An 18071-nucleotide genomic window follows, 5' to 3' on the forward strand; every position below is an offset into this window, starting at 1 on the left:
TAGTTTAGATGTGTGACTGAGGTATGTATAGATGATGGAATCAACCTCCAGCCCCAGCCTGTCCTGATGAAATAAAGTTCAAACCTCACCGGCTGAAGAAGCAGACAAGAGCCCTAACAAAGTGAGAAGATAGGAAGAATAGTAAGAATGCATCCGATGAAGTGGGTATTCACCCACGAATGCCCATGCTCCAAAACGTCTGTTAGTCTATAAGGTGCCACAAGACTCTTTGCTGCTTTTACAGATCCAGACTAACATGGCTACTCCTCTGATAAAGTGAGAAGAGTCCACCCTAAAAAGAAAAGGTACAATAGAAGGAAGATCAAAGCCAGGTCCGAGGCTGAAAGTCACGACTGCAATTGACGGGTGATCAATCACCAAACCCAGAGGCAGCGTGACACAGCAAGACCTATAGACTCTGGATTCAAACTAAAGCCTACAAAAAGGATGGGTGAGATGGGAGACTTTGGAGGGTAACAGTCTGCTGCCAACATGGAAGGACATAGGTGCATGCCCAACAGAGATCCAGCTCATCCTTGTGCCCAGCTTTCCTGGCCAGTTAGCTGCCACAAGCTACGAACCCAAGCTGCAAAATCAAGCCATGAACTCAAGCTATGTCCAGGACTGGTAACTATGCAGCAGCTGCAGAATATCTGATGGATGCGTATGTGTCAGAGCCGGCTCTAGGTTTTTTGCTGCCCCATGCAAAAAAAAATTTGGCTACCTCCATCCCAGCCCTGGGCTCTCCCCCCACCCCACACCCCCTGCCACCCCAGCACTGGGCTTCCCCCTTTCCCCCCCCACCAGTGCCCTTCCCCCACCCCCCTGCCGCCCCAGTCCTGGGCTCCCCCCTTCCCCCCCCACCAGTGCCCCCCCACAGACACCTCCTGCCACCCCAGCCCTGGGATCTTCCCCCCCCACCAACACCCTCCTTCCGCCGCAGCCCTGGGTCACTGGAAACTTGCTCCCAGGGTGGGTCATTCAGCAGGAATTTTGGACGTGCACAGAACACAAACAGGATTGGGTCCCATATGATTACAGAACTGCAGTAAAGTGGAACAATTTTCACCTTGTGTGATTGGAGGATATCTGGATGCATATTATAAGACTGTCCTCCATAAATGAGGAAAAGTTGAGGTGCCTTCATTATTCTTTTGTTCCACTCTTTGTTTCTATGGGGAATTTGCCAATGCAATATCACTGTCTTCCTTTTAAACAAACAAACAAACAAACAAAAGGCAATGGCTGTTGAAAATAGCAATTCCAGTCCTAATAACCACTGGGAAGCATTTCTTGCTCAATTTTATCCTACTTTTTCTACAGCAAGTTGCAGTGGATCAATATATTTGATTTGGGAGAAATGAAGTAGCAGCTCCCCAAACTGAGCTTGAGCACTCCTGAATTTTGAGGTGTTCAAATCTGGAAGGCAGCTGCTGGGGTGGGGGTGGAGGGGGGGGCTGTGGGCTCCATGGGCTCTGCGGGGGAGCACGGCAGCATGTATGCAGCAGTGTGTCTGGCGCTGCGCGGAACCAGACAAGCTGGTCTGAGTGGCACGGTAAGGGGGTTGGGGGTTGGAGAAGGGGTGGAGGGTTCCGGGGGGGCAGTCAAGGGACAGGGAGCGGGGGGGTTGGATGGGGCGGAGGTTCAGGGGGGCAGTCAGGAGCAGGGAGAAGGGGGGTTAGATGGGTCAGGGGTTCGGGGGGGCCGTCAGGGGACAGGCAGCGGTTGGATAGGCATGGGAGTCCCAGGGGTTTGTCAGGGGACAGCTAGGGGGTGGAGTCCTAGGGGGGCAGTTGGGGACAAGGAGAAGGGAGGTTTAGGTGGGGGCTGGGATCCCAAGGGGCAGTTAGGGGCAGGGGTCCCGGGATGGGGCAATCGGGCAGCAAGGACCAGCAGCGCTTAGATAGGGGGTGGGGTCCTGGGGGGCAGTTAGAGGCAGGGGTCCCGGCAGGGGGTGATCAGGGAGCGGGTGGGGGTTGGATGGGTTGGGGTTTCTGTGGGGGGCAGTCGGAGGGAGTGGATGGTGGCGGGGGGCTTCCCTCCCCGTGGAGTGTCCTGTTTTTTTTAATGTTAAAGTCTGGTCTCCCTACCATTCACAGCAGGCTGCCGCATGAGGTCCCACCTCCTTCCTTTCCAGTTGGTAGTGGCCAAGGGAATGCTGGGAAATGTAGTTCTTTCCCTGCTCCAGGGCTGGCTCTGTAGGCAGGGAGCTAACCAAGGAACTACATCTCCCAGAGCCCCCTGTTGGTTCTCAGCTTCCCTGCGATCCCTGCAAATGGGCTGCTCCAAGCAGGTGCTTGTTTTGCTTGTGCCTAGAGCCACCCCTGCTTGTTCTTGACAAATCCATCTTGGTTCTTACTTATCACCTATTATCCTCTAGCTTTTAATAAATTGGTAGATTAATCATTTTTTCCAGTATCTTTTTGGGTATTGAAGTTAGCCTGTCCCGTCTTTACTTCCCTGAGAACCTTTTTTTTTGAAGTTTGTCCTTGTTATGAACCTCACCCACCCTCCATGAGTTCTGGAAGATTATCGCTAATGGTTCAGAGATTGCTTCAGCTAGTTTCTTAAGTACTCTAGGGTGAATTTCATCCGGCCCTGCAGAGATCTAACTTAGTAAATATTCTGTATCTATTATTTCCCTATTCTGGCCAGTGTTCCTTCCCTCTCATTAAAATTAACCAGTGTGAAGTATCTGTTCACAACTAACCTTTTAAATCCTGCATTCAGTAAAACTGAAGAGGTGCTCATACTGAGTGGCTGGTTGCTAACATAATGGTCAAAGATGTCAGTGTCCTGGGGTTGTTAATGTGTCTTGCTGTAAGCAGTCATCTAAGGTGGTGCAGCTGTAATGCCGAAGTCACATTCTGAGCAGTAGCTCTTCTTAACAGAAGAACAGATCTTCATCCAGCTCACAGTGTGGCTCCCTATGGGTGAGTTGGTGATGTCCAAGTCTCAGCTGTGATTGTAGCTCTTGTCTGCAGCTGTCGTCTTGGAGACGCAGACAGAACATCAGTCCCGTTCCAGGTGGTGCTGTAGTAACAGGGTTAACACAGGAAGAAGATAGAAGAGGCGGCTAATGACTATCCGTGCTTGACGGTGTCAGAGAGCGGGATGTGGGTGGTAAGGTTTAGTGGTCAGAGCAGGACCTGCAGCCAAAAAACAGAGCGGTGGGTCAGAGCCAGGGGCCAAATGCCAGCGCCAAGGGTCAGAGCCAGGGGCAGAATCGGGGTAGGAGTCGAAGCTGGAGATGAGGAATCGGAGCTGAGGGTCAGAACCAGGTTACCTGGGGAGGGACAAGGCAGGAGCAGGGCTGGACCAAGGCCGGAGCTACCATAGCTGTGGGCAAAAGCTTTGAGCAGCTACTGAACTGCCACTGCTGGGCTTAAGAGCCTCTCTGCTGACCCTTCCCACCAATCAGGCAGCTTGGTACAGGCTACCTGAGCTCGTTAGGTTGCCTGGAGACTGGCTCTGCTGCAGGCCCTGATTCCCAACAGATGGTACTTGTTGATGGTCCCATACGGCAGGTTCTTCAAGGGAGGGACTCCTCAGGACTTGGGGCTCTCCAGTCCTCCCATCCTGGTGTCCATGAGCTCAAGGTGAAGAGAGACAAAGAAATACACGCAAGCTCCTCCTCCTATGATCACTCTCATGTGTGGGTCTTACCAGGTCCCCTTTTCTTGTGGCCCCTCCTAGAGGAACAGCTCTGGTCGAATCAGTGTCACAGATGTGCTTCTTCCAAATAGATCAACCTTCCATTGAGGAAAAACACTGCACACACAAGTGGGTTTTGCCCATATAAAGTCAATTTCTGCTCAGTGACTTCCCCTTTCTCAGGTGTTTCCTGGTGGATACCCCTGTCCTGTCTGGATTGTGGTGAGCAGTGTGGTGTGGTTCACCTGCCTTATTTCCTCCTCTGTCTGCTTTAGAACAACACATTCCCTGTGGCTAAAGAATGTTTTTCCTCTCCTGTTTGCCATTGCCTAGTGGAGTCAATCATAGAATCATAGAATCCCCCTGGGTAAGAACATAGGGAAGGATGGGAGAGAGATCCCAGAGGCCAAATTTAGGCTCCATGGTAACATTTCATGAAACGCTTCCAGTTCCACACATATGGCCAGTTAGACAGGCAGAAATGCAGGGTCTCAATGCATGGATGAGACGATGGCTTAGGGACAAGGGGGTTAGATTTATTTGGAACTGAGGAACCTTTTGGGAAAGGGGGAGTCTATTCAGGCAGGATGGGCTCCACCTAAACCAAAATGGAACCACATTCCTGGCACTTAAAATTAAAGAGGTCATAGAGCAGTTTTTAAACTAAGGGCTGAGGAAAACAGGGCTGCCCAGAGGGGGGGGCAAAGGGGGCAATTTGCCCCGGGCTCCGCAGGGGCCCCCAAGAGAACAGCGGAGGCTCCCGCCTCCGCCCCTCTCCTGGAGCCTCAGCGCATCAAGCGCCGAGTCTCTGCCGGGGCCCCTGAGCCCCGCCCCGCTCAGAGCCGCGTGGTGAGGGGGCGGGGCTGGGAGCTCCAGGCTGAGCTCAGCTCCCTCCGCTCGGCGGGGAGCTCCCAGCCCCGCCCCCTCACCAGGCGGCTCTGAGTGGGACGGAGCTCAGGTCCCGCCGGCCACACGCTGCGGCTGTTCCGGCGAGGCACTGAGACTCCGGGTGAGGAGGGAGCCGGGGTAAGAGACTGGGGCCGGGGCGGGGGGGAAGCGGGACCCGCCGCTGAAGCGCAGCCTGGTCTTCGGCGGCGGGGGGCCCCTTCCGTTCCGGGACCTGCTGCCGAAGTGCCCCAAAGACCCGCGGCGGGGGCCCCCCTCCGCCGAATTACCGCCGAAGACTGGGCTGCGCTTCGGCGGCGGGTCCTGCTTCGGTGGTAATTCGGCGGCGGGGAGCCCCCTCGCAGGTCTTCGGGGCACTTCGGCGGCGGGTCCAGGAACGGAAGGGCCCCCCGCCGCCGAAGACCCCGGGCCCCCGAAATCCTCTGGGCGGCCCTGGAGGAAAAGCCAACATGTGTGGAGGAGCATGTGGTTTGGACAGAGACATCCCTTAGGGGCGGATCTATTAATGGAGATTCTCTATGTCCTAGTAAGGAGGTGGCTAAGGAGAGGATGGAAGATGATAAAATACAGGTAGGCTCTGATGAGAAACAGTCAAATAAAAAAAGAGTCCCATTCAATTACATCATGTAATGGCAGACAGCTAAAAAGTGACAAGTTTTTAAAGCGCTCATATACCAATGCTAGAAGTCTAAACAATAAGATAGGTGAACTAGAGTATGTCGTATTACATGAGGGTATGGATATAATAGGCATCACAGTAACTTGGTGGAATGAGGATAATCAATGCGACACAGTAATACCAGTGTACAAAATATATCGGAAGCACAGAACAGGGAATGCTGGTGAGGGAGTGGCAATAGAAAGCGTTAAGTCAAATGAAGTAAAAATCTTAAATGAACCAAACTGTCTGATGGAATCTCTATGGATAGTAATTCCATGCTCAAATAATAATATAGCAGTGTCCGCCAGCCTCACTTGGGCCCGTCCCCTTTGAGCTGCAGAGTTTTTAGAAGGAACCTGCCCCACTTGTGTGACAGGCTCTTAGCAGGGCCAGATTAATCATTTGTGAGCCCTGGCACCTGGACTGTGGCCCCGCCCCCTTCTCCGCCCACACTTTGCAGCAAGGCCCCGCCCCTGCTCAGCCTCTTCCCCTCCAAGGCCCCACCCACCGCTCGCACGGTTGGGAGGGAGCGGAGTCAGCAGCAGGCAGGAGGTGCAGAGGCTTAATCCCTGAGAGAGACTGGACCCCCGAGAAGGGCTGTCACACTGAAGGGGGTTCCCCCCAGGGACTCCACGGGGCCAAGAGAGGGCACAACCTGTGAGTCCGTGACAGCAGGGCCACAGTCCGGGTGCCACGGCCCCTTCTAAGTGTGGGCCCGGCACCAGTGTAAACCAGGCACTGTCTCTTAGATGGTATCAGAGCTGGTAACAACCATCCTGCTGCTGAGACAGGCTGGAGTGGCTGTTGTTACAGTCCGACCTGTTTCATCTCAGCTGGTGGTTGGGATTAGCTGGAGCCGGTAGAGGCGACGTCATCTGGGTCCCCTCTCCGGTCCCATCTGGTCAGGATGTCTCAGGCTCAGGATGACAAAGGTCTCGGGTCCCAGAAGATGTGGGGGAGGGGAGAACCATGATGGTGAAGCTCGTTCTAGTAGCCTAATTTTCTCCCCAAAGTCTCTTTCAGGTCCCCAAAAGGGAGCAATGGGTGGAACAGCCCATCCCCTCATTCCTTTGACCACCAAGGAGGTTTAATCTGCAGCACTGGATTCACTCCTTTCTGGTTCCACACGTTTCTTGTTTGCCAGGCGTGATCTGAACCCAGTCACTGAGTTACAGCAGGAGGCTCTTTCGTTTGGACTAACTCCATCTGTCTCTCGTTTGGGACCTTTTCCCATCAACCCTGGTTACTCTCGGTCATTGTACCATCTCAGGAACGCTCACAAACTTTTACAGCTGCATTCACAGTGAGGGTAAATTTGTCAGGCCAGTTATTAAGACCAGGTGCAGCAGGAGATAAGGGTGAGCGTTACGAATGCACCGTCCGAGTTCCCCTTTCCAAAGGGCCGTTACACTTTGAAAGTGACTGCAAAAAACCTGCTCCCAGACGACCTCCCTCATCCCTGTGGGTATCAGAGGTGCAGGGACTAACCTAAGCCATTCCTGCTTTTCTCTCTCATACACCCAGCAGAGCCAGCCAGGGCCTGGTCTGGTTCAAGCCTCAGCAGAATTGTCACCCAAGTTCCTGTTGCAGGATCTTTGGGCTGGATCCCCAGCTGATGTCAAGCGGGATCACACGGATGACAGCTGCTGTGCACCAGCCAAGGTGCTGGCCCATTCCTGGCACTGGAAAGCACTGACCAAAGAAATACATTCACTACTACAGGGGCCGACTCTGTGGGTGCTCTGGGGCTGAAGCATCCATGGGGAAAAAACAGTGGGTGCTAAGTACCCACCAGCCACCAATCCATCAGTTGTTTGGCCACCCTGCTGCTGATCAACTGTTTGGCAGCCAGTGGGAGGTGGTTAGGGGAGGGGGCGGAGCAGGGGTGGGATGAGGCGGGGCAAGGGCGGGGTCTTGGGGGAAGGGGTGGGGCAGGGGTGAGAATAGGCGGGGGGAAAGGCAGGGCCTTGGGGGAAGGGGTGGAGTTGAGGCAGGGCCTAGGTGGGGCACCCACCTGGAAAAATTAAAGTCAGCACCTGTGGCACTACAGTCGAGTCCTGGCTCTTCTCTCCCAGCAGACCCCCTGGGCTCTGCAGTCTGATGGGAATCCACCTCTGGCAAGACAGTGTTGTGTTCCCAGCGCCCCAGGGAGTCTGACTACCCTGCCGGGTAACCACCTCTCTTATCTGCAGAGCAGCTCTGCTTTCCGAGCCCTCCTCAAACCTCCCCACCGTTTGCTCCACATCGTCCCTTCTCTGTGCTGCTGCCCCAAGCCCCTCCTGCCCCACCGAGGCAAAATTCACCCCAGGGGTGGGGCAGGGCTAGCCCTTGTCACTGCTGGAGACCTGGAGTCCTGCTCCAGCCCTGCACCAGGAACTCCCACCGTTCCTTTCTTCCCGTCAGGCCCAAACAGCGCCAAAGCCTCATGCCGGCTCTCTGCCCAGGGGTCATTACACCCCAGAGAGAGGTTGGGCTGAGTGTTCGTACCTGCTCCCTTTGGTCGCTCATCACCACCAGATCAGCATTCTGGGCTAAGCAGGAGTTTCTTGCTGCCTCCCAGGTCTGGTTAGCCTGGGAGAAAAGGTAGCACCTCCCTTGGTCCTGGTCCCAGCCTCACTGGCACCAGGGAACACCTGCCGCAGAGAACACAGCAGAGAACACAGCTGTGAGCCCCTCCCCCGTTACTCGCCAACGAGGGGCCAATCCCCTCTCTCACATGCCGATGAGGGGCTGATCCCTCCGCCCCATGTGCCATGAGGGACCGATCCCTCCCTCACATGCGCCGATCAGGAGCCTATCCACCTCATCTCACGTGCCAACAAGGGGCCGATCCCCCGACCCCATGTACTGACGAAGGGCAGATCCCTCCCCCTCACGTGCCGATGGGGGGGCCGAACCCTGCCACGCCAGGTGCCAACGAGGGGCTCATCCGTCCCCACCACATGGCGATGACGGGCCAATCCCCCCACCCAACGTGCCAATGAGGGACTAACCCCCCACCATGTGCCGACGAGGGCCCGATCCCACCCTCCCCATGTGCCGGCCAGCAACCGATCCCTCTCCCCACACGCACTGCTGAGGGGCCAATCCTTCCCCCCGCAGACACAGAGCACAGGCCAAACCACAGCAGGTGTGGGTACTCCACAGGAAACCTAAGCCACAGGTGAAAGCAGAAGCTACAGGCGGAGACATGGGGAACAGGCAGCCCCTCCATCCATCCTTATGGGCTCTGCTTTCACAGGGCGAGTGGCAGGGCCCCATTCCCAGGTTCCAGCCCCCACCCCTGGCACTAATGGGGGATTCTGCAGCCCCACACCCCAGCTAGGGGGGAGCCCCCCACCCCAGCTAGAATGTGACACTGCATTTGGATTCTCCCAACTCTGCTCTCACTTGCTGTGCTCCTCTGGGTTGTGGGGCCAGGGTCTCCCGGCTTGGTGGGAGAAGGGGTGGCCTGTGAAACTGAGCATGGCTTGTGTTAGTCTCAGGGCCATTGATAGGATACACACACACACCCCGCGGGGTGCTGCTCACCCCACCTCCCTGCACCCCAGAGGGTGATGCTTCAGCACCCCAACCCTGCCTAATCCCTGATCCCCACCTCCCTGCATCCCTAAACCAGATCAAGACTTTCCAGCATCTTTCTCCCCGACCTCATCTGCAGGCTGAACCACCCCTGATCCCTACATTCCTAAATTGGAAGGAGACACTGCAGCACCCTGACCCCTGTCCCTGCTGGGTGCTCATCCCCCTCCCTATGCCCCATGTGGTGCCATCCCTGTTCTCAGGGCACAGGCTAGGACATTAAGGAAAGGAAAACTAAGAACATTCAAGAGGAGCCCAGAGAGCACCTCCTATTTACCCCTGTCCTCCAGCCCTGATCTTACCAGCCGGGCCCCTCTTGGTTGTGGGGCTGGGGTCCCCGGCCACGTCTGAAGATGGGACCATCTAAGAAACTGAGCAGAGCCCCAGTGTGAGCCTCAGGGACATCACACGCCTCTCCCAAAGGGTGGGTTGGCAGCTTCTCAGTCTGGTCTGTCAACTCTGTAGTTGGGTGGGGAGGAAATCCCAGCGAGGGGCTCCCCCAGCCCATTGGGGCTCTCACCTTCTTGGGGCAGGGATGAGCAGGATTTGGGGAGGGGAGAATCTCAAACCCTAATAATAATAATGCCTCCCCCTTCTCATCAGTAGAGCAAACAAAGCCTTTGTGAAGGGGGTCAGGCTCATGAGCACCATTTTATAAATGGGGAAACTGAGGCACGGGGCATTGATGTGACTTGCCTAAGGTCACACCACTCAAATAGAACCCTGGTCTCCTAGGGCTTAGTCCTATTCTGTCTCTACTAGTCCATGCTGTCTCAGAAGGTGCCTAGCTCTCACCAGACCAGCTCTGGTGGGGGTACGGGGTCCAGGTCATGGTGGCTACTCACGGTAGAGGAGGTAGAGGAGGACCCGGGTCATCAGGAGCAGTTTGATGGCCACAATGATCAGGGTAGGGATCACCAGCTGCCGGTTCGTGAAGGGGGGATCTGGAAAGGGGGGAAAATGGCTCTGATAATCCTGTCCTGGCCATACCCTAGATTTTACCCCATCCCCAAGCACTGAATGGGACACACTTTCGATCAAGCCTGACAATAATTAAAGGGGCAGGGATTGGTGTGTAGCATCTTTAGCTAAAAGAGCTTTTCTCCCCCTGTGTCTCAGGCATTTGAGTTAAATGTGCACCCACAAAAATGAAAAAGATGAAGCCAAAGGGACAAACTCTGCTCCCAGTTACACCAGTGTAAATCTAGCCTGAAGGCAACAGTATGACTCAGGATTTACATTGGTGTAAATGGGAGCAGACATTGGGTCAAATAGTTTCCAAACCTTTGGAGGAAAATAATCACGTCACTTGCCAGGCAGTGAAGTTTCCCCAGGTGTGACCCTGTCAGTCCTGCCAGCTCCCCAGTAACCCTTGGGACTTCCAGGGATGGTAGGGTAGGTGAGACCCCCCATTTCTGATCTGGTTTTGAAAAGAGGAAAAACACAAACTGCTATTTTAACTTTCTTCCAGCACCACAAAGGAGCAAAAAGGGAAGGAACCCAGCTGCCACCCCCAGGAAATGAGCAACACACGGAGCAGCAGGTTCATAGAATAGAATAGAATCATAGAATCTCAGGGTTGGAAGGGACTTCAGGAGGTCATCTACTCCAACCTACTGCTCAAAGCAGGACCAAACCCAACTAAATCATCCCAGCCAGGGCTTTGTCAAGCCTGATCTTAAAAACCTCTAAAGGAAGGAGATTCCACCACCTCCCTAGGTAATCCATTCCAGTGCTTCACCACCCTCCAACTGAAAAAGTTTTTCCTAATATCCAACCTAAACCTCCCCCTCTGCAACTTGAGACCATTACTCCTTGTTCTGTCATCTTCTACCACTGAAACAGTCTAGATCCATCCTCTTTGGAACCCCCTTTCAGGTAGTTGAAAGCAGCTATCAAATCCCCCCTCATTCTTCTCTTCTGCAGGCTAAACAATCTCAGTTCCCTCAGCCTCTCCTCATAAGTCATGTGCTCCAGCCCCCTAATCATTTTTGTTGCCCTCCGCTGGACTCTCTCCAATTTATCCACATCCTTCTTGTAGTGTGGGGCCCAAAACTGGACACAGTACTCCAAATGAGGCCTCACCAGTGCTGAATAGAGGGGAATGATCACATCCCTCGATCTGCTGGAAATGCCCCTACTTATACAACCCAAAATGCCATTAGCCTTCTTGGCAACAAGGGCACACTGTTGACTCATATTCAGCTTTTCGTCCACCGTAACCCCTAGGTCTTTTTCTGCAGAACTGCTGCCCAGCCATTCGGTCCCTAGTCTGTAGCAGTGCATGGGATTCTTCCGTCCTAAGTGCAGGACTCTGCACTTGTCCTTGTTGAACCTCATCAGATTTCTTTTGGCCCAATCCTCTAATTTGTCTAGGTCCCTCTGTATCCTATCCCTACCCTCCAGCGTATCAACCACTCCTCCCAGTTTAGTGTCATCTGCAAACTTGCTAAGGGTGCAGTCCACACCATCCTCCAGATCGTTAATGAAGATATTGAACAAAACCGGCCCCAGCACCGACCCTTGGGGCACTCCACTTGATACCGGCTGCCAACTAGACATGGAACCATTGATCACTACCCGTAGAGCCCGACCATCTAGCCAGTTTTCTATCCACCTTACCGTCCATTCATCCAGCCCAGACTTCTTTAACTTGCTGGCAAGAATACTGTGGGAGACTGTATCAAAAGCTTTGCTAAAGTCCAGAAATAGCACATCCACTGCTTTCCCCTCATCCACAGAGCCGGTTATCTCATCATAGAAGGCAATTAGGTTAGTCAGGCATGACTTGCCCTTGGTGAATCCATGCTGACTGTTCCTGATCACTTTCCCCTCCTTTAAGTGGTTCAGGATTGATTCCTTGAGGACCTGTTCCATGATTTTTCCAGGGACTGAGGTGAGACTGACTGGCCTGTAGTTCCCTGGATCTTCCTTCTTCCCTTTTTTAAAGATGGGCACTACATTAGCCTTTTTCCAGTCATCTGGGACCTCCCCCGATCACCATGATTTTTCAAAGATAATGGCCAATGGCTCTGCAATCTCATCGGCCAACTCCTTTAGCACCCTCGGATGCAGCGCATCCGGCCCCATGGACTTGTGCTCGTCCAGCTTTCCTAAATAGCCCCGAACTACTTCTTTCTCCACAGAGAGCTGGTCACCTCCTCCCCATACAGTCACCTCCTCCCCCAAAATAGGCCCAAGGAGCATGAGCACGGGGTTCAACATGGCCTGCTCCAAGGTGCAACCCCTGCCCCCCACAGGACGTTCCCAACACGGCCTTCCCCAGGGATCTCCACACTGCAGGATGTGCCCGATGTAGCCTGCTCCCGAGATCTTTGCCCTACAGGACGTGCCCAACAGGACGTGCCGGACGTGGCCGGCTCCAGGGATCTTTGCCCTACAGGACGTTCCCAACGCGGCCTGCCCCAGGGATCTTTGCCCTACAGGACGTGCCCAACGTGGCCTTCCCCAGGGATCTCCACGCTGCAGGATGTGCCTGATGCGGCCTGCCCCAGGGATCTCCACGCTGCAGGACATACCCAACGTGGCCTGTCCCAGGGATCTTTGCCCTACAGAACGTTCCCGACGCAGCCTGCCCCAGGGATCTCCACGCTGCAGGACATACCCGACGTGACCTGCCCCAGGGATCTCCACGCTGCAGGACATACCCAACGCGGCCTGCCTCAGGGATCTTTCCTCTACAGGACGTTCCCGACGCGGCCTGCCCCAGGGATCTCCACGCTGCAGGAGATACCCGACGTGGCCTGCCCCAGGGATCTTTACCCTACAGGACGTTCCCGACGCGGCCTGCCCCAGGGATCTCCACGCTGCAGGACATACCCGACGTGGCCTGCCCCAGGGATCTTTGCCCTACAGGACGTTCCCGACGTGGCCTGCCCCTAGGGTGAGCAGATGTCCCGATTTTATAGGGACAGTCCTGATTTTTGGATCTTTTTCTTATAAAGGCTCCTATTACCCACCACCCCCTGTCCCGATCTTTCAAATTTGTAGTCTGGTCACCCTACCTTCCCCAGGGATCTTTGCCCTATGGGACGTTCCCAATGCAACTTTCCCCAGGGATCTCCACCCTGCAGGACATGCCTGACGTGTCCTGCCCCAGGGATCTTTGCCCTGCAGGACATTGCCTACGGGGCCTGCCCCAGGGGTCTTCGCCCTGCAGGACGTTCCCATCCTGGCCTGCCCCTGGGATCTCCATGCTGCAGGACGTTCCCGACTCAGCCTGCCTTAGCGTGCCACCTCCTTCCCGTGCAGACAGAGGCTGCCACGGAGACGTGACTGTGTGGCGGTCACTGGGACATGACTTTATGTGGGCTGGACACTGTTCTCATGAGTACCAAGGGATCTGGGCTGCCCTGCACAAAGCTCTTTGAGCTAGACTGCCCCCCTGGTAGGCCCTGATGCCAAGAAATAGGGTCAGGGGCTTGTGCCTCCTCTATCCAGCATAGCCCCTAACATAGGCTATGGAGCCCTTCAGTGCTGCCCTAAGTGGCTCCCTTGTTCCAGGGACCTGATAGGGCTTTTCAGAATGGAAGGGAGGGGGCAGGTACCCCCTCAGAGCCACTGCAGCCCAGTCCCCCAGCCCAGTGTTCTGAGTCCCCCCTCTAGTGGCTGAGTCATTTAAGAGGATAAAAATCTACTACCACTTCCAACTATTATCCTGTTAGCTGAAATGGGGCTTTTAGTGCTTTAGAATCCCAGGTCCAATCCTCAGTGGTGACCACAGGGGGCCAGGAATGCCAGGACCAAATGCAGGCGGGATGATTTAGGGAAGCTGTCTATGTACAGCTGACATGCAGTGGTGTTGTAGCTGTGTCGGTCCCAGGATATTAGAGAGACAAGGTAGGGGAGGTAATATCTTTTGTTGGACCAGTTTCTGTTGGTAAGAGAGAGAAGCTTTCCAGCCACACAGGGCTTGGCTACACTTACAAATTTGCAGTGCTGCAGCAGGGTGTGAAAACACACCCTCTCCAGCGCTGCAAATTGCGGCGCTGCAAAGCGCCAGTGTGGTCAGAGCCCCAGCGCTGGGAGCGCGGCTCCCAGCGCTGTCCGTTATTCCCCACAGGGAGGTGGAGTACGGACAGCGCTGGGAGAGCTCTCTCCCAGCGCTGGCGCTTTGACTACACTTAGCGCTTCAAAGCGCTGCCGCGGCAGCGCTTTGAAGTGTAAGTGTAGCCAAAGCCACAGAGCTCTTCTTCAGGGCTGGGAGTCACAGCTTAAATACAAAGTGGAACAGATTCTTTAGCACAAGGAGTTAACACATATTTCAAGGGCCCATTCAAGGTGAAGTGGCTTGTTAACACCTCTCCAATTGTAGCAGGGAAGGCAGCTGGGGGGGATGGTTAGTGGATTACAGATTGTTGTAATAAGCCATAAATCCAGTGTCTCTTGTCAGTCCATGATTTTTAGTGTCTAGCAAAGTTAGGAATTTAAACTCCCGCTCGTCTTTAAACTCATCTTTTGAAGGGGTTGAGCAGGTTTCTTTTGAGGATGAGGACTGAGAAGTAGCATTGCCACCTTTCTAATTGCCTATAACTGGAGTCCCAAGGCCCGTCCCTGCCTCTTCCCCCAGGTCCTGCCCTCTTCGCTTGCTCCTCTCCCTTCCTCCTTGCGTTGCTCGCTGGATCCTCTCAAGGAGCCTGCATGCAGGTAGGAGGCAGTCACGGTTGATGAGGGGCTGGCGTGGGTTAACCCCCGCCCTGCGGTAACTGGACTTTTAGTTAAGGTGCCATTTAGGGTTGTCAGATCCCCTTTTTGACTGGACTTTCTGGTTGAAAACAGGACACCTGGCATCCCTAAATGGCACCTGGACACAGAAGCCCACAACCGGAGTGTCTGGGTTCATCCACAGGTGACAGGATGTTCTTGTCTTTTATCATTTTCCTGTGTGAGTTCATTGGAGAGCACAGTGATTGTCTGGTTACACCCATGTCATTGTTACTGTGGCATTTAGTGCACGGGATGAGGTGCCCCACATGTTATGATCGCCTTCTATGATGTTATGATTGCCTTTAGGAAGAAAGTCTCAGAGGGGTAGCCGTGTTAGTCTGGATCTGTAAAAAGCGACAAAGAGTCCTGTGGCACCTTATAGACTAACAGATGTATTGGAGCATGAGCTTTCATGGGTGAACACCCACTTCGTCAGACGCATGTGGTGGAAATTTCCAGAGGCAGGTATAAATATGCAGGCAAGAATCAGTCTAGAGATAACGAGGTTAGTTCAATCAGGGAGGATGAGGCCCTCTTCTAGCAGTTGAGATGTGAACACCAAGGGAGGAGAAACTGCTTTTGTAGTTGGCTAGCCATTCACAGTCATTCGAGTGAGGAAAAAGATCTTGGAGTCATCGTGGATAGTTCTCTGAAGATGTCCACGCAGTGTGCAGAGGCGGTCAAAAAAGCAAACAGGATGTTAGGAATCATTAAAAAGGGGATAGAGAATAAGACTGAGAATATATTATTGCCCTTATATAAATCCATGGTATGCCCACATCTCGAATACTGTGTACAGATGTGGTCTCCTCACCTCAAAAAAGATATTCTAGCACTAGAAAAGATTCAGAAAAGGGCAACTAAAATGATTAGGGGTCCCATACAAGGAAAGATTAAAGAGGCTAGGACTCTTCAGCTTGGAAAAGAGAAGACTAAGGGGGGACATGATAGAGGTATATAAAATCATGAGTGATGTTGAGAAAGTGGATAAAGAAAAGTTATTTACTTATTCCCATAATACAAGAACTAGGGGTCACCAAATGAAATTAATAGGCAGCAGGTTTAAAACAAATAAAAGGAAGTTCTTCTTCAAACAGCACACAGTCAACTTGTGGAACTCCTTACCTGAGGAGGTTGTGAAGGCTAGGACTATAAAAGTGTTTAAAAGGGAACTGGATAAATTCATGGTGGCTAAGTCCATAAATGGCTATTAGCCAGGATGGGTAAGAATGGTGTCCCTAGCCTCTGTTCGTCAGAGGATGGAGATGGATGGCAGGAGAGAGATCACTTGATCATTGCCTGTTAGGTTCACTCCCTCTGGGGCACCTGGCATTGGCCGCTGTTGGTAGACAGATACTGGGCTAGATGGACCTTTGGTCTGACCCGGTACAGCTGTTCTTATGTTCTTATGTTTAATCCTGAGCTGATAGTGTCAAATGTGCAAATGAACTGAAGTTCAGCAGTTTCCCTTTGGAGTCTGGTCCTGAAGCTTTTTTGCAGCAGGATGGCTATCTTTAAATCTGCTATTGTGTGTCCAGGAAGGTCGAAGTGTTCTCCTACAGGTTTTTGTATATTGCCATTCCTAATATCTAACTAGGTCCACTTTCTAGACACCACGGCACAAATAAGTGACGGTCAGGTTAACACCACCCTATACCGAAAACCCACCGACCGCTATGCCTACCTTCATGCCTCCAGCTTCCATCCCAGACACACCACACAATCCATTGTCTACAGCCAAGCACTAAGGTATAACCGCAATTGCTCCAACCCCTCAGACAGAGACCAACACCTACAAGATCTTCACCAAGCATTCTCAAAACTACGATACTCGTGCGAGGAAATAAGGAAACAAATCAACAGAGCCAGACGTGTACCCAGAAGCCTCCTGCTGCAAGACAAGCCCAAGAAAGAAACCAACAGGACTCCACTGGCCATCACCTACAGTCCTCAGCTAAAACCTCTCCAATGCATCATCAGTGATCTACAACCCATCCTGGACAACGATCCCTCACTTTCACAGGCCTTGGGAGGCAGGCCAGTCCTCACCCACAGACAACCCGCCAACCTTAAGCATATTCTCACCAGCAACCACACACCGCACCATAGTCACTCTAACTCAGGAACCGATCCATGCAACAAACCTCGATGCCAACTCTGCCCACATATCTACACCAGCGACACCATCACAGAACCTAACCAGATCAGCCACAACATCACTGGTTCATTCACTTGCACGTCCATCAATGTTATATATGCCATCATGTGCCAGCAATGCCTGGACAATCCCTACGTAAAAGGATAAATGGACACAAGTCAGACTCTAAGCTGATGGGAGAGAGCTCTTCTATTGTCTTAATTACTCCACCTCCCACAAGAGGCGGTAGCTCTGTCGGCAGGAGAAGCTCTCCCACCAACATAGCAGTGTCTACCCTGGCTCTTAGGTCGTTGTAACTTATGTTGCTCAGGGATGTGGATTATTCCAAAGTTATATTGAAGAAATTTGTAGTGTAGACAAAGTGTGGTGATCTGTGGGTTTTTTGTATATAGTTGCCTGTAGGGTTCCATTGCTGAAGCAGAGCGTGATATCCAGGAAGTTGATACTGGTGTGAGAGTTTTCTAGAGAGAGTTTAATGGATGGATGGTGGTTGTTGAAATTGTGGTGGAAATCTATGAGCGAGTTTAGGTCTCCTGTCTAGAGTATGAAAATATCATCGCTGTGTATCAGGTATATCATTAGTTTTGTGGTGTATTTAAAACTGCCTTCCCCAAACAAGGACACTCCATCAAAGAAGTAGATCACATCCTGGAATGGGCCGCCCAGATACCCTAAAGAGCATATGGAAATAAAACTCCCTCCATCCACACAGCCCTAGCTGTCACCTCCCATCCCACACTAGAACCCGTTTGGGGCATCATTAAAAAATTACAGCCCATACTTGATGGGGAACATGTCCTGAAAGAAATCTTTCCTGAATGCCTTCTTCTGGCCTTCACACACCCCCGCCCTCACCCCCAGCCTCTCCCAGCTCATCATCAGAAGCAAGAAGACCAGGACCCACCAATTCAAAGTGGCACCAGACCCTGCCCGAACAACAGTTGCAAAACCTTAGACATATCTTCACTGCTATGATGATCAATACCCGCCACAACACACATTTCAAGATCCAGGGGTCCCAGAACATGCCTATCAGAACATGTGGGGCACCTCATCCAGTGCACTAAATGCCACAGTAATAACGATGCGGGTGTAACCGGACAATCACTGCGCTCTCGAACAAACTCACACAGGAAAATGATGAAAGAGAAAAACAGCACATCACCTCAGGGTGAGCACTTTGCACAAAACGATCACTCTATACCTGACCTCTCAGCCCTCATCCTCCAAGGAAATCTCGACAACCCCTTCAAAAGATGAACCTGGGAGCTTAAATTCATAACTTTGCTAGACACTAAATACCATGGACTGAAGAGAGACACTGGATTTATGGCTTATTACAACAATCTGTAGCCCACTAACAACCCCCTCACCCAAGCTGCC

The 18071-nt window shown here is 52.9% G+C and overlaps 1 protein-coding gene across 3 annotated transcripts in view; it reads left to right on the forward strand.

The window, feature by feature from the left end:
* Positions 1-18071, forward strand: part of LOC123353370 (ras-related protein Rab-3C-like) — a 1186649-nt gene that overhangs the window by 65961 nt on the left and 1102617 nt on the right. The gene's annotated exons all lie outside the window — the stretch shown is intronic.

Source organism: Mauremys mutica, chromosome 20 (assembly GCF_020497125.1).
Source record: "Mauremys mutica isolate MM-2020 ecotype Southern chromosome 20, ASM2049712v1, whole genome shotgun sequence".
Classification (NCBI taxonomy): domain Eukaryota; kingdom Metazoa; phylum Chordata; order Testudines; family Geoemydidae; genus Mauremys; species Mauremys mutica.